General features: G+C 49.4%; 1 pseudogene; it reads left to right on the top strand.

The window, feature by feature from the left end:
• Positions 1-25571, top strand: part of LOC132334705 (zinc finger protein 850-like) — a 1130993-nt pseudogene that overhangs the window by 520478 nt on the left and 584944 nt on the right.

Genomic DNA, 25571 nt, shown 5'->3' on the forward strand with positions numbered 1-25571 from the left:
CTGGGAGGTCCCACCTTGCCCAAATCTGCATGAATCCATTGGAGTCTTACATTTTGCGAGACCTCACCACAGAGAAGACCAGAAGAGGATTTTATGGCACACCAATGGAATCCAAGGAATGGTGATATTTTCTACCTAATCTGTCTCTGTCACTCTCTTTGTCCCCCCTCTTCCCAACACCCCACCCCCTCTCCCGCTTTTTCTATTCCTTTCTCTCTTTCTCACATTTACTGTTACATAAAATCCAGACTATTGACTTTGACATATGGTCTCGTTTGCACCTCAATTCAGAGGCCTCTCCCTAATAATTTTAATAACCAGACAATAACAACCCACTGAAACTTGAGCAGAAATTGTTCACCTTTAAGCAGTTTAAGCAATCACTATAGGAAAAAAAATGTAAAGACTAGTACATTTAGAAAATGTTGCATTTCTTCAGTGCAAAAAACAGCACAATCAGTAGACCATAGTTCATCCTCTCAGCTGTGCGTACCACTGAACTGTTGCACCAGAAGACGGGCATTATCCCATCCTGTATTTCCCACAGGCATTCTCTCTCAGAGTGCAGATGAGACAAAACCGAGAAGTTCAACTTAGTCAATCTTTACCTTCAAAGGAAATTCAGGAACCTTTCGCAGAGGCCAAAGCTCTGCACGTGGAGGAACCTTCCTAAGAGGCCAATGCTGTGCGAATTGAGGACTCCCTAGCAGAGAACAATGTCCTGCACGTTTAGGAATCCTCTGCAGAGACCAATGCTCCGCAAATTCACAGGACTCGCTTGCAGAGACCAACGCTCCGTGAACAATTCACTCGGCAAATCGCCCAGCGAAGCCGCCTGCAGGAGCCCAGGCTGCGCACAACCAGCCAGGACCGCGTTCTCAGCCAACTGAGGCCGCGCCGCTGGCACAGACGGTGCCACCCTGTTTGTGGTCATCAGGCAACCGCGACACCCGCGAGCTGCTGCCCTTTCCCGGATCCCGCCCGTCCCTCCCCCCAGGATGCTGCCTGGGCTGGGGCTCGGCCTCCCCTGTGGGAGAAGGTGAGTGGGGGTCCCCGGGGGTCGTGTCCCCCCGGGAGAGTGTGTGACTCCCTCATGTCCCCCCCAAGCCGGGGCCACCCCCTTTTCTCTTCCCAGACTTACTGACCCAACTCCTGCTCCCCCCTGAGAGAGGCTTTGGGGAGCTCCCCGGGGAGGCCCTTTAATCCCTGTTCCTGGGCACTGGAACCGCGCCCCCCACATCACCTTCCCCAGTTCTAGGACCCCCGGCAGTCATTTATCCTGCCCCAACACTCCCTGCACCCCCTTTCCTGGGTATCCTTCTCTCCCAGCCTCTGGATCCACCGTTTCCACGAGCCCGAGGACCCCCGGACTCCATTTCCGGCCAGCCCGGGGCGTCTCACCCCCAAGCCTTCCTTTGCCCGGCGACCAGTGACGTCACCGGAGACTCCGGTCGCCATTGGCGGGCAGCAAGGAGCGCCGCCAATGGCGGGGTCGGAGGCGGCTCAGGGGGCGGGGCCGCAGCAGAGCACAGCGATGGCTCCAGCGCTGGGGCTGGGGGCGCTCCTGAGGCCCCGGGGGGCGGCGAGAGCTGAGGGGGCCCCCCGGCACCGGGACTCTCTGATCGCCCGTTCCGCAGCACCGAGGGGCCCCTGAACCCCCATTCCTTGGCGCCGCCATCCCCCCGCACCCCCATTCCCCGGGCATGGGTTCCACCCTGCACCCCTTTATCCGGCACCAACAACCCCCGCACCCCCTTCTCGGCCATCCCGTCTCTCCCAGCCCCAGAGCCCCCTTTTCCTTATCCCAGAGACCCCCTGGACCCCTGTTCCTCCCCTCGAGAATGTGGAGCAGCGGGATGGGGGTTCCCCTCCCCTCCGGACCATGCCGTGCTTCCCAGAGCCGGAATCCAGTGGGAATCTCACCCTGGTGCTCCCTGTGTCTGTCAGCGCTGCCATCGGCCTTGTTCTCCTAATCGGATTCGGCGTCTGGAAGCTCCAATCCGGTTACCCCCAAACCCATCCTGGGGGTCACCATGTTCTTCTCCCCTCCGAAGACTCCTGGGGGTCCCTCATGACCCACCCAGCCCCCCCAAACTCCTCCTGGATCACCCGTAAACCGCATATGGGGATTCCTGGGAGTTCCCCTGTGTTCCTCCATTCCCAGGACTTTGGGGGTCCCCCCGACCTGTCCGTGACCCCTCAGATTTCTTCCAGAACCCCCCTGTGATGGTGGGGGGGTGTGGGCTGAGTGCTGGTGCCCCCCTGCCTGCAACAGATCCAGCGCTAAGGGGAGTTCGGGGATCCCTTAGCATTTGGGATCCCCTGGGGGTTGGGGTGATCCCCTGGGCCCCCCAGGATTCACCTGAACACGCTGATGCTGCCTGTGCTCAGTGAGGGGGCTCATATCGGGCACGGGGTCCCAGCTCTGTCACCAGCATTGCCAAGATACCCCCAAAACCTCCCAGGAACCCCAAACCCCCTGGAACAGCCCAACCTTCCCAGGACCCCAAAACCATCCCTAGACCCTCCAAAAACATCCCAAGACCGCAAAACCCCATACAGAACCCCCCAAACCCTCCCAGGATTCAAAATTCCCACATGACGTCCCAACACCCCTCCAGACCCCTCTGAGAAGGTTCATACCTGGCACGGGATCTCCATCTCTGTCACCACTAGGAACCCAAAACATCCTTGGGTTCCCCCTGGCATCGCCAAATCCTCCCGTTTGGGACCCCTGAAACCCCCCCTGGGAACCCCCAAAAATCCACCATGACCCCCAAAACCCCCAGTATACACAACAACCCCCCCAGGAACCCCTCACAACAGTTTATACCCAGCACAGAGTCCCCATTGCCATCACCCAGGAAGCCCCAAACCCTCCTGGGACCCCCAAACCCCCCTGGGACCCCCAACCTTCCCCGGATCTCCAACCCCTCCCTGGGCTCCGCTGTCGGAATCAACGGCAGTGCTGTTGCCCTTTTAAGGGGACTTATAGTGGGACCCGACCAAAGTGGGGGCCCTTAAAGTGCCGATGGTAGAGAGAACCCCAAAAATCCACCCTGCGAGGCAAAACACCCCATTAGGGGCTTGGAGTGGGGGCCCCATAAAAATGTCACTTAAAGCCATCACAATCCCCCCTTGAAAGGCGCTTGTGTAGCTGCGGCCCCAAAAACACCCTAAAATGGGGAGGAAAAAACACCCTTGAAGTAGTGCGATCCCCCCCCCCAACCCCTAAAGAGAGAAAAACTCCTCTTAAAAGAGGCCTGAAGACCCTTAAAGGGCCTTGTTATGAACAACAAAAGGTTACCCATTTTTTTTTAAAGGCTGCAGAGTTCACAACTTAAACCAATAGCTGCCAGGTTGGAGTTCTAACTATTTCTTGATAATTTCGTGTTGTAATCTCCTGTTAACAGTTTCCTTTTAATTACCTGTTCTTGATAGTGCCCTGAGCCATCCCGCCGCTGCCTGGTGACCCGGGAGCGGTGGGGTGCCCCCCCTTCAGGCACGGGTCCCGGCGGGGCCGGGGGAGCCCCACGGGTGGTGCCAGCGAGGACCGGCCCGCCCCGGGAACGGCGGCCCCCCCCACCGCGGCGTGGGTCCCGGCTGAGCCGGGGTGGGGGCCCGCGGGGGTCGCACGGGTTGGTCCTAGGGGCGGGGACCGTCCCGAGTCGTAGCCCTGCTGTTTCCTGGGAGATGGCACCCCGACGGTGAAAAGACGAGATTGACGTGCAAATGTCAGTCGTTAATTCTCTATTGTATCAGTACCAGCCCGCCTGAGCCAGGTAGATGGCTTTTCTCGGACAGTGAAAGGAGGGGACCTTGGAATTGACATGCAAATAACCTTGGAGCCAAGATGCACTTGGGCAAGCCCACCACCAAACTCAGCCAATAAACCCCCAAAAACAACGAGCCAACCCAAAATTAAGAAATCAAAATAGTGTCTAGACATCCGGGGTGATGTCTGGAGCCAGCAGAGATGCTGAAAACCTTAATGGCCCCTCAGCAGATGTTGGTTAGAGCCAGGACTCTAGATGGGAAAGTGGAATTTTTGAGTATCTACCCACATGTGCTTTCCTGAGGCGAGGATCCCCAGGTCTGCCCCCGAGTGAACAAAGCTACCCTTTCCTCCTACTCTGAGTCACTCTGGGGAATGACGACTGCTAAAGGACCTAAAAGGGCCTCCCAACCTTGTGCTGATCACTTTTAATAAAGGCATTAAAAGGAGAAAGATCTCCTGCCCTGTTTCTTTCAGGCCCTGAGGAGGGACAAGATGCCTTCGTCTGCAGGGTCTCTCTGAGCTGGGAACTCTCCCATTTGTCTGCATGTCTATTCCATGCTCGCTCCAGTGCCTGTGGAAATCTCCTCCCTTGCCGCTGTGCAATGTCCCTGCTGAGGCCTGACCTGCACCGGCATAAGCACTGCACTTATGGCTCCAGCATTGCTTTCCAACAAAACCAGGGAGAGGCAAACTGTGTGTAGCTCATGGTATTTTAGAGTGGCTAAAACTCGCTAAGTCATTTTTGAAAAATGCGTATTTTATGATTGGCTTTTCGCAAATATTAAAATGAATATTATATGTGTTGTGTTAGAAAGTAATGCTGTATTAATTCTCTTCAGTAGTGTGTTAAATATAGTTTTAGGTTATAAGAATTGTTAAACTAGAAAGTGTGCTATGTAGGATACTTTTTTTAAAAGAAAGGACTTGCAGCGAGATAGCAGCCACAGGACACCTAAATATTTCGGAGAAAAAGAATTTATTGCTCCCTTATCAGAAGAACGGAACTTCTTCCCGCCTCGAAGGCGCTGTTAGGATTAGGAGAAAGAAGTTGACGATGACCAGGCCGAATCCTGTGTTTGAATGGAATTTATGCATCATGCATGAAGTGTATGAATATGCAACAGGCTGTTATTTTTAAGGGTTAATCCTTTGTTAACAGGTGTCCTTTTTCGGGCTTGTGCTGCCCAGAAAAAGGTACCCAGACATCCGTAACTCTTTGTTTTTATTGTCTCATATTGTCTTAATTCAAATTGCCTGAATTATTATTACTCTAATTGTATTGCTATTTTTATAACTGTTTTTATTACTATTAAATATTTAAAAATTTAAAAAACAAGTGATTGGCGTTTTCCACGCATTCATCTGAGAGGTGAGATGCATTTGGAATTCATAGCATGGAGAAGTAGTGCAACATGTGTTATAAATGATCAAATCGACAGCCAAATTTATAATAAAATTTAACAAGGATTTATTAGATCATTAACAAAAAAAGAATTTTGAAAAACCACCACAGCCAAGGCAGCGGCAACCCTGGGTGTTGGCGCTGGATGAACTGAGATCCGACCGACAAAGTGTCAGCGTCTCTCCAGTGGTTCACCCCAACTGCTTCATGCAGCTAGCTTATATACAGTTTATTCTGCCTCAAGGCAGAAATGACCAAATGTTCCTTTGTGTCCCTTCCCATGTAGAACTGGGACCATACAGATACAAAAGCCAGTCCAGATGTCTGGATGGTTGTCTGAACTCTTCGGAAGAGCCTGCATTCACATGTAGCAGAGTGGCTCGGGTGCTTGAGTTTGGTAGAAGCAATCTTCCCAGGTGCAAGTCCTCATGAGTGGCTTAGACATTCCAGGGAAGTCAGCAATCATGGCCCGGGAAGGTTTCATTCATACGTTAACAGACTTAATATCATCTTAACGTTATGTGGGAACTAATTGAATAGAAATAAGACTCTGCTCCCAGCCGGGGTGGTCAAAGACATAACTTGGATTTTATAATATTTTATACACATATATAGCATGAATTATCTCTACTATATACTACAATCCCTCCCCATTTTTTTCACCAATTTAATTCATGCTCACAAATTGTTAAATTTTTAATTTCCTACCTCTACCCATCACCATTAAGGGTTCCTCACAAATGGAGTACTCCTTTACACTACTCCGTACTCACCTTGTGGGATGCCCTGATATATCATATTATTCATTTCTACAGTTGTCTGTTTCTCGAATTTTGCCAATGCCTCTGCAGCATTGCCGGCCTACTTTCCTTCTCCCAACCGCATGATCTTGGATGCGTTGTCTCCGGAAGCTCCCTCAGAATCTACTGGAATTATTACAATCTGCATCCCCTGGACCACAGAGTGGATCAGTCTGATAAAGCATGGAATCAGACAAGGGAGGAATAGGATTCCGGCTACTGAACAGAGCACAAGAAACATCACTTTGTTCCACCATGCCCCATCAAATAGTTTGTCCCACCATGAAGACTGTAAAATGGAATTCCACTTTTGGACCGGGTCACGGGCCACCTTTTTGATTTCGGCCACCAAACCTCTTATGGTCTCTCCATAATCATTGATCTCGATACAATATTCTGACTCAATGAATTTTCCACACACTCCCCCTTCCTCAGCCAGCAAATAGTCTAGAGCTATTCGATTCTGGTACACAAAAGCCCATACCTGGGTATGCTGCCAACTTAGTAAATCCAGGGCTTCGGAGGTGTGATTTGAAACAATTTCCATAACTGCTTGCAGCCTAATCAGTCTGTTCAGTAGATAAATCAGAGTCCTATACCTGTGACTTCCATCCTGAGCCCACGTGGCCGGCCCATAATAATCAATTATTCGTTCCGCTGGCCACTCTTCCTCTCCCCAAGCTTGTTTACCACTTATCACCAGTATTATCTTTTTCAGACTCCTCTTCTCCCTTCTCAGGGTCTCGTATAACGGAGCCCCTAACAGATTACTTTTTGTCCTCGGGACAGTAAAGAAAACTGGTGGGATCATGCCTAAAGAGCATGACCCCTTCCACCTTGAGGTAACTCACTGTATGCCTTTTTCTCATATATCCAGTAAATTCCATCAGGGGCTTTCCACTTAAGATTTATTTCCCCTGGGTCTCCCCAGTATTCCCTTATACTCTCCAGGGATTGGAAAGGGTTGGCTCCTGGATTTTTGACCCAGCACAATCCTATTCTTTTGTTCTATTCACAATTTGTATTGTTTTTTTTGGCTCCAATACCTCAAAGGAGGGGCTGGGTGCCAGGCTCTGCTTTTCGTGTCTGAGTTCACCGTCAGGGTAGATGCACACAGAGTGTATCCCACCATTTCGGTGTACTCTCTTCCCTCCTGACTGACACAGATTGTGCTAATCACTCTTTGATCTAAAATCCACCCCTCGGGTCTCTGTGCCAGTTTTGAGACCCTTGGATTGTCCCATTTCAAGAGCTGTTCTGGAGCCTAACCTTCCCCTTTCCAAGGCCATTTTTCTGCAGATTTCAGCCTCCCACAAATTCAACAATTTGACAAACTCAAATCTGTTGCGATTTCTTGCATCAAATCAATGAACAGGTTTTTGTCTGGGGAAGGTAATTCCCCATCAACATATTGTCTTTCCAGTATTTTATACTGTTTGCCCAATGTTTTCAATTGTTCATGTTCAACTCTCTGTCTTCTCGATTCTGACTCCCTTCGTTTCAGCTCCTGAGTTATCTCTCTCATCCTTCCCTCAGGATCCTCATTATTTTTATTTTTTGCAAAACAAACCACCCTATCATATTGTAAGCACAACCTGTCATTGCTTGCCGGTGCCAGGTCCAATATGAGCGGGTCCTTGTTCAGGGCAATCTTACTGTCAAATTTCATATTCTTCGCTATCCAGTACATTTTCTCATTCATCATGCATATTTCCAGCCTTACGTTATCATAACACAGTGGGTTCACCTGGTGATATGCAATGAAAATAGATTCTGTCTTCCCCCCGACCCACATGGTTCGGTTACACTGGTTACAAATGGGGATTGACATCAGTTCCATGCTTCGTTTCCTCATTTGGTGCTTGTGATCATTTGACTGTCCGTTCCTTAACCCAGCCTCGGGATTGATACACCAAGTCCCGATTTCCAATTCACATAATTTCACCCGAGTGCCATTTCTGCAACAGTACCTGCCAGTTCCTCTGAGACATTCCTCTGGGGCTTGGTATGCCGAGTGTCCCCAGTCCCCTGCGACTGGGACCACCTGAGTGCACTTTTCGCACTCATCTGTGGAGCTCTCGCTTCCGCCTTTCTTGGGGACCTCAGTGCGCAGACTCTGTGTCCCGCCCATGACTAGGCTCAGGCCAATCAGGATTCCCACTAGGCATACTCCTCTGCCTTTGCCTCCGCCCCCTGGGGTGCCACCAGCGGTGAGGAAGACCATCTTCGCGGCAGCAGGAGTACTCTTCAGGGAAGACGCCCTCGGACTTAGCCGCATACCTCCTCTTAAAGGCGCCCCACTGTGACACCCTGATTGCATCAGAACTGCGCAGGACCCTGATGGATTTCCAGCACTCCACATCTAAGATTTCTGCTTGAGATCTAAGCTTCCCATGCACCCCATTTTGAAAAATACGAAACCACTCCTGAGAATCTAATTCAATGATACTCAAATTGGTGGCTAAGGTCAGGATACAGTCAGTCAATTCAAGCTCCTCCTCTAAACACTGGGTACACCGTCCCTTTGGCCTCTGTCCCCTTCTGCAATGAACAACAAAAGCCCCCTGACAATATTCACACTTAAGGTGTACAGAGGGATAGCATACACAATCTGACAGTATACAACTTATCTGCTCGCTGTTGGTCATTTACGAGGACGTTGGAGTTGGATCTTCAAGTCACCGGGGGAAGAAGTGCCCCTCCAGTCAGGTGCTTCCTCCTGCTGCTTGGCTTTCTTCACCCTAGACGCATGTGTCCAGCCTTTTTCCTCTGTCCGAATGGCCGTGTCTGTTGTCAGGAGCACAAGAAAAGGACCTTCTCAGTGAAGAGAGAGCGGTGCATCTTTCCACACTTTTACAAACACCTTGTCCCCAGGCTGAAATTTGTGAATAGTGAACCCCAGAAGAGCACTCTGTGTCACTATTCTCTGTTTTCGAAATTCCTGTAAGTTTCTGTTGATCGCAACCAGGTATGGTTGGATCTGACCATTCTCAAATCTGTGGTGTCCCACCGGCATTCCATGCTTGTATGGCGTCCTATACAGCATTTCGAACGGTGAGAGCCCCGTCTCTGAATGAGGCATGGTTCGGATATTAAGCAAAGCCAAGGGCAGACACTTCAACCAGGACATCTTTGTCTCCAAAATCAATTTTGATAACTGTGCCTTCAAAGTCTGATTCATCCTTTCCACTTGTCCTGAACTCGGGGGGTGCCACAGAGTGTGGTACTCCCACCGAATGCCCAAAGCATCAGCCATTTGATTTATAACTTTTGATGTAAAATGTGTCCCCCAATCTGAATCAATGTAATTCACTACCCCATATTGGGGTACAATTTCCTCTAACAATTTTCTGGCCACCGTCTGCGCCGTTGCTCGAGAGCTGGGGAAGGCTTCTACCCAATGAGTCAATTTATCTACAATCACCAATACAAATTTGAATTTTCTCACTTTTGGCAATTCAGTAAAATCAACTTGGATTCTTTCAAATGGTTGGTACGCAATGGGGCGACTCCCCAGGGCAGCCTTCCTGGCTCTTGATTTGTTTATCTTTTGACAAATCAAACACCCTTGTACCTCCTGTCTCGCCAATTCATAAATTCCCTTGCACACGAAAAATTTTAGAAATTGCTCTGCCAGGGCTTGTGCCCCCCAGTGTATGTTTTCTGGTACAACCTTTGCACAATCCTCCGAGTAAATCCTCTGGAAACTAATTCCCTCCCATCAGGTAGCCTCCACTTACCTTCTTTCAATTCACCTCCAATCTTTTCATAGCATTCAATTTCCTTTGGGGAGGGCTGAGGGGAATCCTCAGGGTTTTCTTCTCTTTCAATCTCTGGGGTACTTACCACCCTAAGTGCCGCAGTTTTGGCCTCCTGATCCGCCAAATTGTTTCCTCTGGTTCGAAACTGAATTCCCGTCTGATGCCCTTTCACATGGACCACCGCAATTTCTTCTGGCCCTCTCAGTGCTTCCAGGATTTGTCGGATCAATTCCCCATGCATTAGTTCATTTCCCCTTGTATTGCTCAGCCCTCTCTCTTCCCAAATCTTTCCAAATGTATGAACCACCCCGAAGGCATACCTCCAATCAGTGAAAATTGTTCCCTTTTTCCCTTTCAGTCTTTTCAATGCCCTCAAAACCGCATACAATTCGCATGCTTGTGCCGACCAGCTTGCATTCAGGGGACCTGCCTCTATCACTTTCCCTGTCAACCCGTCCACAACCGCGTATCCTGATTTTCTTTTCCCTTCAACCACTCTGCTTGACCCGTCCACAAAGCATTTTTCCCCTTCATCTAGTTCTTCTTCTTCTAAATCCTCCCTGATCTTGGTTTGCAGCTCGACTGTTTCCACGCAGTCACGAACTAGTGTCTCCGCCGCTTCCCCAAACAGAAACTGTGCAGGGTTCTGCGCAGTCGTTGTTCTCAATTCCAAATCCTGTGAATGAATCAAAGTGGCCTCATACTTCAGCAACCTTCCATCTGTGAGCCACTTGTCCGCTTTCTGTTGTAGTATGCCCCGCGCATTGCGCGGCGCAAATACTACCAGGGGTGCTCCAAAAGTCACCTTTTTCACTTCCTCCACTAGCAAAGCCTCAGCTACAATAGCCTGCAAACACATGGGCCAGCCCCTGCTGACCGGGTCCAAAAGCCGGGACAAGTACCCTACAGGCTTCCTGATCCCCGCCCAGTCTTGCGTCAGCACCCCATGTGCTGTGAGGTTGCTAGTGCACACAAACAACTGAAAAGGTTTCCTGACATCAGGGAGGCTCAACGCTGGTGCTGCCATGTGCGCCTCCTTGACCCCCTTAAACTCTTCTTCATCCTTTTGTGTCCATTTGATCCTGTCTGTGGTGAGCTTCCCACAGAGAAACTTCTCCTTGTCACTATAACTTTCAATCCACTGCCAACAATACCTCAACAATCCCAAAAGCTGCCAGACCTCCCTTTTTTGTTTGCGGGGGTGGTAAGGCAATAATTCCTGACACCCTCTCTGGATCCAATTTCTTTTTTCCCTTTGTAAACCAATGTCCCAGATATCTGACCTCCGGTTCCGTGAACTGCAATTTCGATTTTGAAACTTTCAATCCCTTTTCCCCCCCAAAAAATTCAAAAGCCCAATTGTGTTTGTCCTTACGTCCTCCTCCCCTTTCCCTACAACCAGCAAGTCATCTACGTATTGTAGAAGCTTTGTTCCTTCCATGGGTACAAATTCACTCAAAACCTGCTCAAGTGCCTGTCCAAATAAATTTGGAGAATCCACGAAGCCCTGAGGCAACAAAGTCCACCTGAGCTGCTGCTTCCTATTCGTCTCGGGATCTTCCCATTGGAATGTGAAATAATTGTGACTGCCCTCATCCAGAGGACACGTCCAGAAAGCATCCTTTAAATCAATCACACTGTACCACGTATCTTCAGGGGAGAGATTGTTTAACAAAGTGTAAGGATTCGACAGTGGGAAACAGAGTCTTAGTTCTCTGATTCAGAGCCCGCAGATCTTGCACAAGCCTAAAGCTGCCGTCCGGTTTTCTCACTGCCAAAATTGGGGTATTGTGTCTTGACATGCAAGGTTCTAATGTTCCTTTCTTTATTAATTCATCAATCACTGGTTTCAAACCCCTCCTCCCTTCCATGGAGAGGGGGTATTGTTTGACCCTCACAGGGTCTTCGGGTCTTTCAATTTCCACCCAAATTGGTTCTATGTCCAACCTCCCAGCTTCTCCCAGGACTTACCACACCCTCGGGTCTATTTTCTCCTCATCAGGGGCAGTGAGGCTGTAAAGTCTCACTTTGAGCTGAGTTTTCTCCACCGCTAGCCCAACCCCCAAAGCAACCATCATGTCCCGCCCCAACAAGTTAAAATCTGCACCTTTAGCTGCTAAAATGCTACCAATGTGCCTTCTGTTTCCCGTGCTTATTTCAATGTTTTTTATGATTGGGACCTCAAAAGGGTCCCCTTTTGCTGCTGTCACCACCATGGAATCATCGCTTAAAGAGCATCCCTTCAGTATTTTTAACACCGTCGTGTAGGCGGACTGGGGGTTAGCACGATCGGGACAGACGGAGACGAGAGATCTCTGAAGCCAAGTCGTGGAACTTGCAGTTTATTGTGAAGGGCGTGGGTACAGGGCCCTGCTGGGAGCTGCCAGCTGCAGCTCGGAGCAGGCCTGAGAGAAGAGAGAAAATGAGAGGGTAATAACGTAAAAGGCAAGAGCTAAGAGCACAGAAAAGTGAGAGCAAGAGTAAGAGTAAGGGCGCAAGAGTAAAAGCAAGAGCAAGAGAACAAGAGCAAGAGCATAAGACAGCGAAGTTCCCATTACAATACAATATATCATCTTCTGTGTTGAATATTCTGATTCTCACTAACCAATCTAGTACAACATACAAATCCTATAGCATTTACATACAGCCTATAAGAATCACTACATTACCATATTGTGCTACATTTTAAACCCTAAAAACTACTCTTCAGACCCCTTCTGCCAAGCTGGCAGGGTCTGCTCTGACCCTTGGACCTGCCTGCTTGCAGAGGGTATTGTTTCATCAAAAGGGGATTACCTTCAGCCGGCCACACCATTGTTTTCCTGTTGTTCAGTAACTAAGGGATGTCAAAGCTTGCTTTCATTTCAATCTCGCTTATAGTTTCTATATTCTCAAAATCTTTTGCCAGGCAATCATATTTGTAAGGCTTTCCTGTTTCATCTTCCCCAACACCGTTGTCCACTCTGCTCCTGAATCCACCATAAACTGTAATTTTTCTTTGTAGGGTCCCACTTTTAATTTTATCAAGGGCTCCCTAGATGTTCTGGGACCCAAATTGAAAAGCCCCTGACACCTCTAATCTTCCTGGAACATTGCCTGATCCTTGGCTCTCTTGGGGCAATTTCATTCAATATGCTCCTTTTGTTTGCAGTAGTAACATTCAAACTCATGCTTTTGCTCCCCGGAATCTTTGTCCTCAGCCTGAGATGGACCTGTCTTCTTTGTCGATGCCTTTTTTGCCGCATCTTTTTCCTGTTCCTGTTTCTGAGCCTCTCTCACCGCTGCCACCAGGACTTTAGCCAGTATTTTCTGCCTTTCCTCATCCCGGCGCATGGAAACTTTCTGAGCTTCACGCAACAATTCCTGCAACTCTTGTTCCTGCCAACCATCTATTTTCTCTAACTTCTTCCAAATATCTTCCCAAGATTTTGCCACAAATTGAGTTTTCAACAACACCATCCCCACCAGGGAATCAGGGTCCTCCCCTGAATACATCCTCAAACCCTTCCGGAGTCTCTCCAACCACTCCGTGATTGTTTCATCCTTCCCTTGGCATTCCCTGAGCACTTTGCTCATGTTCTGCCCCTTCGGTACCGCCTTCCTGATCCCTTGAATCACCATATTTCTCAGATTTATCTCACCCCTCTTCTGTCTGGGCTTCCCAAGACGGCTTTTGGTTCGGCCACCGCTCCTCCCCGGACCCCTCATCTGGGTTCCGCTTTTCCCAATCCCTGATCACAGCTGACCGGATCATGTCTCTCTCCTCGTTAATAAATAACGACCTGAGGATCGCTTGGAGATGCTCGTAAGTGTAAATGCTTGTTCCCAAAAATTCATCCAACCTCTCTGCTACTCTGAATAGGTCATCTATCAGCTTTCCCATCTCCTTTTTGAACGCCCTTACATCACTGGTGTCAATCGGGGTGTGGACATATCCAATCACCCCTGGGGCCGTCGGTACCTCCCGTAAGGGATAGACACCAAGTTTTTCCTCCTCATCCCCACTTTCCCCCGCGGTCGACCTCCTCGTTCTCCTCCTAGTTTGGCGTGCTGGGGGAGAGTCGTCTCTGGGGACACCCGCCCCCTTCTCCTCGACCTTCGGGGATACTTGTGGCTGCGGCTGCTCTGCAGCTGCGTGGCCATGTGGGGGAGCGGATGCTGCCACTTGTTCTGGTGGTGGTGGTGATGCAATCGCCTGGACTTGCGGCACCTCCACTTCGGGAGGCATTCCTGGCGCCACTTGTGCCAGCACGGGACCTGGCTGCTGTGGAGCCACAAGGTAAAGTGGTGGAATATTTTCCAATGGTTCTCACTTCCTCCCTGCTTTCGCCGCACGCCAGGAGGCTCTCACTGGGTACAGACTCGGGCGAGCATGCTTCCACATGTCTGCATACTCGATTTCCTCCGGGTCCTGCGGACTGCGACCGTTCACGTGGTCAAACAAAGACTCACAGGTCCAACTTTCAAACGTGCCGAATATTGGCCAAACCACGTACTGTCCGATTTCCCTCCCTCCCCATTTCTCCATACTAAAATGAATCATCTTTTCCTTGGATTTTCTTCACCTTTGTGGATTCTCATCCCAGTGTTCCAGCATCCACCCCAGAGGGCTGTCTCGGGGTATTTCTGGTAACACTCTCCCGGGGACTTGAGGGATTTTCTCCTGAGTTTTCTTTTGTCCCTTGCTTTTTCCCAACCCCATTTTCTCAAAGAAGGTTACGAATTTCCTTACCTTTTGTTGTCTTCCTGGGACTTTCGTCTCGAGTCCCAATCCTTTCTCCAATGTCGGGTTTCCCGGCTCGCGAAAAGTCTCCAGCCTGACCAAGTCGGACAGTTGACCACCCTGTCGACTTGTAGGTAGACTTTCTCACCTGTTTCTCCGGTTTCAGAAGGCGTGTGAGTTTCTGGACCTTTCCAGGCTCGCTTATCCCCTTCCGATCCCAAACGTGACCGGTTTCCCCCTGAGTCTTCCCAAGCCCCAGGTGTCATGTGTTTCGAACCAGAACCTCTTGCTTCCCCCTTGACTGGCTTCTTCCCTCGCGGGATAGCGGAACCTCAATCGTGGGGCCGCACTCGCTCCGTGACAATGTCACGTCTCACACACGAGTCCGATCACGCTCCACCCAACCACACAATACTTACAGTCTTTTTCCTGCGTGGAATTCTTCGTGCACGTTGATTTTTACGGATGAAAAAAACCTCGGATCTCAGAGATCTCTCTAGATCTTTCTGAGTCGAGAATGGGCCCTTATCTCCCTTGGCTGTGGCTCTGTTAGCACGCGGCTCCAGTCATTGCCCGTGGCTCTGGTTTGTGGTTTTTTTTTTTTTTTTTTTTTTGGATCTGGTTGGTTCCAAAATCCAATTCCGGTCCAGGCCGCTAAAACCAGCGGGGCACCCCCCGGGCAGGAAAAGGGGTTCCTGGACCCCAATATCAGATCACATTGGGCCGTCACAAATTTGTTATAAATGATCAAATCAGCAGCCAAATTTATAAAAAAGAATTTTATAAATTTATTAGATCGACAACCAAAAATAATAGAATATTATAAAATGGCCACAGCCAAGACAGCGTCAACCCCGAACTTTGACGCTGGGTGAACTTAGGTCGAGCCGATGTAGTGTCAGCATCTCCCCAGAGTGTCACACCAACTGCTCCAGGTAGCCAGCTTATATACAGTTTATTCTGCCTGGAGCAGAAATGACCTAAGATTTCTGTAAGTTCCTACATATGTATAACGGGAACTGTACAGATGCAGTCCCGTACAAAAGTCAGTCCATAGGCTTGGATGGCTGTCTGGGCTCCTCGGAATTGTCTTCCTTTCAGCTGTAGCCAGGACGTCGCCGCTTTTCGATGTAATCTCTCCCAGGTGTTGTTCGGTGAATGCTCTGGACATTCTTGGGAAATGGTCGCTGATCACCCAGGAAAGACTCATTCACTCGTTAATGGTCATGATTTTATCTGGGCCAGTCCGGGAAATCTTTTGGAAATGAAAAGCCCTGCTTCTGGCCATGGGGGTCAGATGCATGGTTGGATCTTTATAATTTTCATACAATTTCCAAAGCATGAATTATCTACATCATATACTACACTACTGTGCCCAAGGAGATCAGAGAGATCTGTGCAAAGCAAGAGCATTGGCTGTAACTCAGGGGAGGGTGAGGGGAGGTGCTCTGTCCCATCTGTCTCACTCCATCTGTCCCCAGCTGCCCTTTCTGAGATCGAGGGCAATCCCTTTGTTCCCCTGAAAATCAGCCTGACACTGATAGTGGGGCCCTGGAAAAATGTTAAGAGAAAACTCTGAAATGTTAAGCTTTGCATTTCACCTGCGTAAGTAGTATGATAAATTATATAATTGTTAGATGTGATGATTGTTTAGTAATTAAAATTAATTATTGTATAATCATAAGAAGAGCCATGAGAAACTGTATGTTCCTAATCTAAGGAGGCTATGCTTGGCTGAAATCTATGTATACAATAGAGCAATATAAGTTTAATAATTAACATGAAAGTTATATAATGGTGGAATATAAAAACATGTTAATCCCGAACCCATGTCGGAGTCAGATTTGGGTTTGTACTCCTGACACCCAGAGCTCTTCAATAAAAGCACCTGCATATAATCATTTTCCGTGATTATGTGTTCCTGAACGCTAACAACACAGCTGAGAGCAGAGCAAACTGGCTCAGCTTTTCTCAGAGTCTCAGCTGCACATTGGCCAAGAACACTCCTGTCCCCCAGTGTCACCTGGAGGCAGCTCACAGCTTGGATGGCATCCTGAGGACACACCAAGGGTCCTGTCCATGGCACTGCTTGCGGAGAGTTGGCTCATTGCCAGCCTCCCAGCCTGCCCTGCCCAGAGCTCCCTGAGCGCAGGGAGCTGGGATACCCCATTGCTGTGCTCAGCCTGCACAGGAGGAGCCCAAGGGCTGGGCCTGACCCTGCTGCTGGAACTGCCATGCCAGAGACCCTCAGCAATGCAAGGAGCACCTGGGCAAGGCAAGGAGAGACAGCCAGGCCTGAGGAAAAGCCTTTCCCTGCCCAGCCCTGCCCAGCCCCTGCCAGGCAGCAGCAGGGCAGGACAGTGGCCCTCAGGCTCTGGTCAGCAGGGAATGGGCACATGGCGGGAGAGATGCTCTTCATCTCTGGAGCTGTTCTGCTGGCCAAGGAGGGACTCGGGGCCCCAAGCCCCCGGGCTGAGGGCTGTGCTGGCTTGGAGGGGACACAAGAGCTGTGCTGCTGAGGGCAGTGTCTGCCCTGCAGGGCAGGCCCGGCAGGTGCCACATCTGCTGTTATGAGTAAAAAAAGAGTTACCCGTTTTTTAAGAAAAGGGTTGCAGAGTTTAAAGTTAAGCTGGGAACTGATCGCTGGCCAAGAGTTCTTTTGTTGGTTAAATGTTGTAATCACCTGTTGAGTATCGTCATTAACCCTCTATTGTGGAGAATTCTTTTTTTCAGTACCACCCTTGCCTGCTGCCAAGAGGATAACAACCCTCCAGGATGTTGGGAAGGGAGGGGGAATCTCAGGAGACATGCACATTTATCTCAAAACCCAGACTGCAATGGGACGGGACCCCCACCAAATCCCGGAAAATACCCCAAAAGAGACGAGCCAAAGCAGAATTGAGAGGTCAAGGTGGTGTTTGGACAGCAGGGGCGAGGTCTGAAGCCGGCAGAGACGCTGAAAACCTCGGTCGCCCCTCGCCCCGGTTACAAGAAATGTCAGTCAGGTCCAGGACTCCTGAACCGGCCAACTAAACCAAACCCAGGTTATACCCCCATTGCCCTCGTGAGGACAGGAGTCCTGGCTGTACCCCCTAGGGGACAGAGCTGCACATTCCTCTTCTTCCAAGTCACTGCTGGGAGCAGTGGCAGGGAGCTGTGGAACTGTCAAACCCCCCCCATCCTGAACTGATCGCTTAATAAAGGCATTAAAAAGGAGAAAGATCTCCTGCTCTGTCTATTCCATCTGCCCTGCAGCAGGGCTTCCCTCAGCACTGCCTCCCTCCCTCCCTGCCCACCGCTCTGCTGCTGGAGCTGTGCCAGCCCAAGCTGCTCCTGTGGCCCCAGGCTCCTTCCCTGCCAGAGCTGCCAGAGCCCAGCCCAAGCCCTGGGCCAGCTCTGCCCTGCAGCTGCTTGGCCCTGAAGGGATTAAAGAACAGCTCCCCCAGCCGGGGCACCATGGAAGGGTGTAGTATATAATATAGATAATTCATGCTATATAGGAGCATAAAATATTATAAAGATCCGACATCTGCTTCTGACCATCATAAGCCAAAGGCAGAGTATTTTTTTATTCAAAACATTCTCGGACATCATCCAGATAAAATCAGGTTGCCCGCTGCTCTGGCCAGGAGCCAAGTCTATGCAAATATTTCCCGGACATCGTTCAGATAGCATCGAGTCTGTTAACTTGTGAATGGGACCTTCCTGGGCAATCAGCACCAATTTCCCAGGAATGCCAGGCACTCACCAGAGACTGCACCTGGACAGATTGCATCGAAATCGGTGACATCCCTGTTACATGCTGAAGAAAGTTACCCCGGAAAGCTTAGATGAGCCATTTGGATTTCTGGACTTTTGTATATGTTTGAATCTGTATAGTCCCAGTTATACATATGAAGGGACATGCAGTAGTCTGTTGTCATTTCTGCCTCAGGCAGAATAAATGGTATATATGCCAGCTGCGGGAAACAATCGGGGTGAACCACCACGGAGATGCTGACACTCTGTCAGACGATTCCAGGGTTCACCCAGCGCCGAGACCCGGGGTTGACGCTGTCTTAGCTGTGGGGTTTTTTTTTTCACAATTCTATTTTTGTTGTCGATCTAATAAATTTTTATGAATTTTTTTTTATCCATTTGGCTACCTATCTGATCATTTACAACATTGGCGTTGCCACAGCTTTGGTGTCACAGAGAGGGGAACACTGGGGCTGCCACTACTGTGGTGTCACAGACGGGGGAATGTTGGGGTTGCCACAGCTGCAGTGTCACAGAGAGGGGAATGTTGGGGCTGCTACTACTGTGTCTTCATAGACGGGAATGTTGGCTGTGCCACCAATGTGGGAGATTTGAACATTGGGTAGCCACCACTGTTTTCTCATAAAGAGGGGATTCTCTTGTCTGCCAGTGTGTTGGTGTCACACAGAGGGGAATGTTTGGGGTGCCACCTCTGTGGCGTCACAGAGAGGGGGAATAGGGGTGTCACAGCTGTGTTCTCACAGAGACAGGAACACTGGGGCTGTAACTGCTTTGGTGTCATAGAGAGGAGAACGTTGTGGCTTCCACTATTGTGGTGTCACAGAGAAGGGATTTAGGCTGCCACAACTGTGATCTCACAAAGAGTGGAAGATCAGGATTGTCACCGATGTCATGTCACAGAGAGGAGAACCCTGGGGATGCCATTGCCATTGTGTCATAGAGAGGGGGACACTGGGGCGGCCGCATCTGTGCAGTCACAGAGTGGAGAATGTTGGAATTGCCACCTTCATGGTGTCACAGAGACAAGAACGTTGGAATTGCTGTGGTACCTGGGTGAACTGTGTGTTGGGCTTGATTGAATATCTGAGGGTAGCCCAGGGGTAAAGGAAGGCTTGTTTTCAGTGTGCTTAATATGGAAAAAAAAAAGTGTAATGATCATGATATTGTTTGTCACTTTCCTACATGCAGGGAAAGAGAGAAATGGCTCCAGGCAGGGAATGGATATATGAGGAATGCAGCAGGGACTTCAAGATGAAAATTGGTTTGGAGCAACACAAAAGATTGGCAGATGCATTAGTTAGAAATCAGGAAAGGGTTGCTTTTTCCCACCCAAAAGAGACTTCCAACTGATGACCCCACAAAAGATGCTGGACTAAAAAGGAGGAAGAACTACTGATAAGATTGGAGGCTCAGTTTGAGTGGAACAAAAGCATCAATAAACTCATTGCAGGACACATCAGAAGCAAGACAGATAAACAAATCAGGGACAAAAGGAGATTGCTGCCCAAGAAACCAGCTGAGGATGCAGATGAGGAACCTGGGATGAGTCATGAAACCAGGAGAGCAGCTGTGGGCCTGAGAACGGACTTGGACAAAGATCTTGGGAGGAGTCAGATGCCTGGCAGACCAGCTGCTGGAAGGAAAACAGATGCCAAGATGAGTCACCACCCTGATAAGGATAAGAAACAGCTGGGAAACAGCAACTGCCAGAGGCAGGGGCAGCTGCAGGCCCATTATCTCAGAACCCTCAGGGCATGGCTATCAGCTGGGACAATCAACACCTTCCCTTGGGCATTCAAGCACTTCCTAGATGGCCAGGAGATGCAATCAACAATCAATCAGCACATGAATGCTTCTGATGCCTTGAATCAATCAGCCAGGTAAGAACAGCAAGGAGAGATAAAAGAAAAATGGGGACCTAGGAAAAAGGATCAACAAGACCTTTTAAAAAGTGGAGGAAAAGAAGAGCAGTTAAGAAGAAAAGTCATTATTTTCACTTCCAGGACCTGTTCCATCTAGATAGGGGAAAGCTTGCTAAAATGATCCTGAATGACATAGAGTATTTGTCCTGTGAAATCCCTCTCAGTGAACTTTATTCAGTTTTTAAAGCCAGATGGGAAACACCTGGAATATCTGATAACCTTGGGAACTTCCAAATTAATGAGGAAGTCGACCATAGTGTTTTCAGAGACTTAATTACAGCAAAGGAATGGAGAAAAATATGCAGGAGATGAGCAAAAACTCAGCTCCCAGTCCGGGATAACTTTAAGAGACATTAAGAAGATGGATCCAGAGTACTCCCGGAGCAGGGAGATCTTCAGATTATGGTTCCCATCAGGAAAAATCCCGGACATGCTGAGGGATTGCAGGACTGTTTTGATTCCTTAGTCGACCAAACCAGAGCGCCTAAAGGACATTAACAACTGGAGAACCATCCCGATCAGTTCCATCTTGCTAAGACTGTTCTCCAGGATTTTAACAGCCAAACTGACCAAGGCTTGCCCCTCAACCCAAGGCAAAGAGGGTTGAGGGGCAAGAGCATAAGAGCGATGGGATGCTCTGAAAACCTGAAACTCCTGTAAACCATAATTCGATCAGCAAAAGGAGAACAGAAACCCCTGGGTGTTGTATTTGTGGACATCGCCAAGGCTTTTGCCACTGTAAGCCAGCAGCACATTCTACATGCCCTACAGGAAAGGGAAGTAGATTCCCACATCAGCAATTTGGTGAGCAATATTGTGAAAAATGTTTTTGTGATTTGTGTCAATCAGCAATGGAATCAGGACATGCTTGTATCTGCTGAGTCGAAAATGGATGCATTCCTTGGGATAGACACAAAGAAGGGTTTTGAAACTTTCTATAGCCAAATAAAGCTTGGAAATAGGGGAAGGATGGTAAAGCAAAGAGATGAGGTAGCAAGATGACTGATGCTTAGAATAAAATAGAGGAAGTTGTGGTAAAGCTTAGGGGACTGCAATGTGACTAAATGCTTCTGTATAATATAAAGCTTAACAAAATCATGTAGCAGATGCCAGTAAAGGGGCCTCCCTCCAGACGAGCACAAGAAGGACAGGAAAGCAACAAGCACCTGGAAAGATTATGAAATTGCTGATTCCAGCTAATTGATATTTACTCATTTGTACTAACCAAGCACATTGGAAAATGCTTTGTAGGCTTAAAAACAGTCTATATACTTTACTGAATTTGTAAGTGGTGTGTGCTGTGAGTGAGCAGTGACTCCCAGGCCATCCAGCACTGCTTGTTCGCCTTCTTCAAATAAAAGGTATAGAAATAAAATTTGCATTGACTACTGAAATTTTATGTATCAGTATGATCCTTGTCACATGCCTGCACTCCCAGTATGGTCCCAGCATAATCCCAGTTACTTTCAATCACTCCCCGTATGGTCCCAGTTGCCTCCAGCTACATCAAGCCAGTCAGTGCCACTATGATGCCGTTTGCTCCCAGCGTGCTCCCAGAGTGGGCCCAGTTGCTCCCAGTCACCCTCAGTCTAGGGATGATGTGCATGGTGTGTTCCCAGTCACTCTCAGACACTGCCAGTGTTAATCCAGTCACTCCCAGTATGATCCAGAGATGATCCTAGTGTTGCAAATGATCAAATCGGCAGCCAAATTTATAATAAATTTTAACAAGGATTTATTAGATTGTTAACAAAAATAGAATTTTGAAAAACCACCACATGTAAGGCAGTGTCAACCCCAGGTGTCGTCGCCGGGTGAACTGAGATCCAACCGACAAAGTGTCAGCGTCTCCCCAGTGGTTCACCCCGACTGCTTCATGCAGCTAGCTTATATACAGTTTATTCTGCCTGAGGCAGAAATGACCGAATGTTCCTTTGTGTCCCTTCACATGAAGAACTGGGGCTATACAAGTGCAGAAATATGCAAAAGTCAGTCCAGATGTCTGGATGGTTGTCTGAATTCGTCGGAAGAGCCTGCATTCACACGTAGCAGAGTGGCGCCGACCAATCTTCCCAGGTGCAGGTCCTCGTGAGTGCCTTAGACATTTCAGGGAAGTCAGCAATCATGGCCCGGGAAGGTTTCATTCATACATTAATAGACTTGATATTATCTTAACGTTGTCCAGGAACTAATTGAATAGAAATAAGACTCTGCTCCCGCCAGGGTGGTCAAAGCCATAACTTGGATTTTACAGTATTTTATACACATATATAGCATGAATTATCTCTACCATATACTATACTAGTGTGGTCCCAGTTGCTGCCAGTATGAACCAGTTGTGCCCCACATGGTTCCACTTGCTCCCTTTCCCCCTGACTTTTGTTCCAGTCTCTCCCAGTCTTTCCCAGTGTATCCCAGTTCCTTCCAGCATATTCCCAGTCACTTCCAGCATGATTCCATTTCATCCCAGTAGAAGCCCAGTTGCTTCCAATGACCCCCAGCGTGTACCCAGTCACTCCCAGTTTCTCCCACTTGCTCCTGGCATGATCCCAGTTGCTCACAGCTACTCCTGGTCACACGGAGCATGATCCCACTTGCATCCAGTATATCCCATTTGCCTCCAACAAGGTCTCAATTGCACTCCACAGGCTCCTACTCAGTCCCAGTATGAACCCACTCTGATCTTGGTATGATCCCAGTATGATCTGATTAACCTCATTGTGATCACAGTCTCCCCTGGCCTGGGTCCAGCTGCTCCCAGGATGATCCCAGTATGATGTCAGTACAATCCCAGTCACTGCCCATATGATCCCAGTAGGATCCCAGTACAGCCCAATCCCTCCCGGTGATGCCACTCCTGGGATCACCCAGCCCTCCCGGAATTTGCCCCTCCTGGATGTCCTGAATAGAGCCCCAAGGGCTGGAAGTCCCCAGCCAGGGTCCCCAGCAAGCCCCAGTTTGGATGTGCAGCCCCCAGTTTCCCCAGTTTGCCTCTCCTTTTCCCCAGGTCGGGTTCCCCCTGCCCCCAGCGGATGGGAACAGACGAGAGCCCCGCTCCAACCTGTCCCAGCTCCATCCCCAGTCCTCCCGCGGGCTGCGAGGGCTTTGGAACAGGGCACGGAGGGTGTCACTGCTCCTGGGGGAGGAGGAGGAGGAAAGAAGAAGGAAAGCCAGAAGGGATGAAAATAGGAGAAGGAGGTGGGCTTAGGGAGGATGTGGAGAAGGGATGGAAGAGGAGGAGCGGGCCGAAGAGGAAGAAGAGAGACCAACAAGGATCAGAGAAAGCAGAAAGAACCACAAGGTCAAGCACTTCCTGAATTTGCAGCCCCCACCCATGGGATCATCAAGCCCCCATCCCGCAGGTGACCGGGGAGGGGGAGCTTGGCCCAGGTATCCTGGGGGGTGCCTGGGTTGGATTGCTTTGGGGGGGATGTTTGGAAAATATAGAACTCCAAAGCTGAGTGGAAAACACTGGGGGATCCAGGAGGTGGCTGCCAGCAGAGGCAGCCTGGAGGAGCAGAGCTCTGTGTCCCCAGGAGCCCAAAGTGGGGACCCAGAGAGGGGGCAACAGCCTGGAGAGGGGCAGGGGGGACTCCTTGGATCCCCTGCACCCCAAAGCAGAGAATAAGGAGAGAAGGTACCCTAGGATCCCAAAACCCCCCCAGCATCCCTTAATGGGGAAATGGAAAAGGGGGAACTTTTCGATTCTTGGGACTGGCAGTAGCCTGGGGAGGGCAGGGACCAAGTAGAAAGGGGTGTCACGATCCGTCCCTACGGGTGGGTTTCGTGATGGTTCGTAAGGGATTTCAGGGTGCAAAAACCAACACGGTACAAGGGGGTTTGCAATTATGATCAAAACAAATGCACCTTTATTGAATGACCACAGCAAAATGCGCTAGAGGGATTAAGAGAGAGAAAAAGATAGAGAAAGAGAGAGAGAGAGAGAAAGAGGAGAATATAGCTACCAAACGTAGAGACGAAGTCGTTGGGTCCAGTCCAGTCGAGGATCTGCCTGTTACACTGGGGAGATCTCAGAGATGCAGTCCATCTTGGCTCCAATTATTCACTTGTCAGTGGGGGGAAGGGGGATTATTTAGAAACTGAATGTATTGTAAAAAGAATGGTATTTGGAAAAGGGTACACACAGTCCATATCTCAGTGGGCAAGGGCCATTGTTTTCATGGTCCAATGCCCGCACCTGCAACATCCATCTTGCTTTGGTCAGCTCGCCTACCCCCATGCAGCTCCCCCGGGCTGGGGTCTTCAGTCTCAGTCTTTGGGGAGTGCCAGGGAGGCCTTTTCACATGGGGATTTCATGTCTCAGGTTTTTTCTCAGGTGGAGAGGCTTCTGTCATCTCAGTTTGTCTGTCACGGTGGTTGCCACCAAGCAAGAGGGGTCTTCTGTGGGGGACCAGCCAAAACTCAGGAGAAGTCAAGACAGGCCAAGACGTGGGACAGCTTCCGAGGCTATTGTTGCAAAAAAAGGGCACAGTGCCCCCTTCTTCTCATTGGGCTCAGTATAGCATGCAGAAAACACACCTGTGAAAACAATAACTTAGCAATGCACTCAGGCCTCAGAGCCTTGGTGTAACTTTCTCCTACAAATCCAAAGATTTTAGACAGGGGGGGTCTTCTCAGTGGTCTCTCAATGACAGCTGTGAGGCAAATTGAAGGATATTTCAGCCAGACTCTCACAAGGGGACCCCCAATACAAGCGTGACCCGCAGCAGCTGGGACAGAGGGCAACTCTTGAACACCAGAGGGCAGAGACCAGAGACAGGGAACGCCTGGGAGGTATTTTCAGGGCTGAATCTTGGTGTTTGGGAGGTTTTATGGAGCCCAGATGGCTGGTGACTTCTAGAGATGGACTTGGGCAGAGGGACCTTCAATCTCAGTGTACTCAGCCCTTGTTCTCCTCAAACCAGGATTTTCCATTTTCAATTGTTGGTGGCATCGAGGAGAAGGCTGTGAAGAAGACAAAGATTCCTGGTTGTGGGATGTAGCTGGGGGTGTGTCATCAATTCCCATCTGTTAGAAGTGGGGCAGGTATCATCTGTTAATTGAGCAGTGTTCTTTATCTCTTCTACAACCAATCCTCCCTCTGGGAAAGATCTTCTCTTAATGGCCCATTGAATGTCAGGGCATGACTGATAAAAATTCCATCATCCCATTGTGAGATGCTCCATCCAGGGGGAGGAGCCAAGCTATCCTACCTGGATATAAGCTCAGTCTTGGCACACCACAGCCAGCTTTTTCCAACTAGATTCTCAAAGAAGCAGATTTCTTCTCCACAGACTTCCCAGAGAAACACGAGGCCAAACACCACCACCACTGGACCTTCAGAGGAAAACTCCACCCTTCTAGGGGATCCCAACTGTGGGAGGAGACCCTAGGGACAGTGGGGCGGAGATGCCTTGGGAGGGCAC

Source organism: Haemorhous mexicanus, chromosome 16, assembly GCF_027477595.1.
Source record: "Haemorhous mexicanus isolate bHaeMex1 chromosome 16, bHaeMex1.pri, whole genome shotgun sequence".
In the NCBI taxonomy this organism is placed as follows: Eukaryota; Metazoa; Chordata; class Aves; order Passeriformes; family Fringillidae; genus Haemorhous; species Haemorhous mexicanus.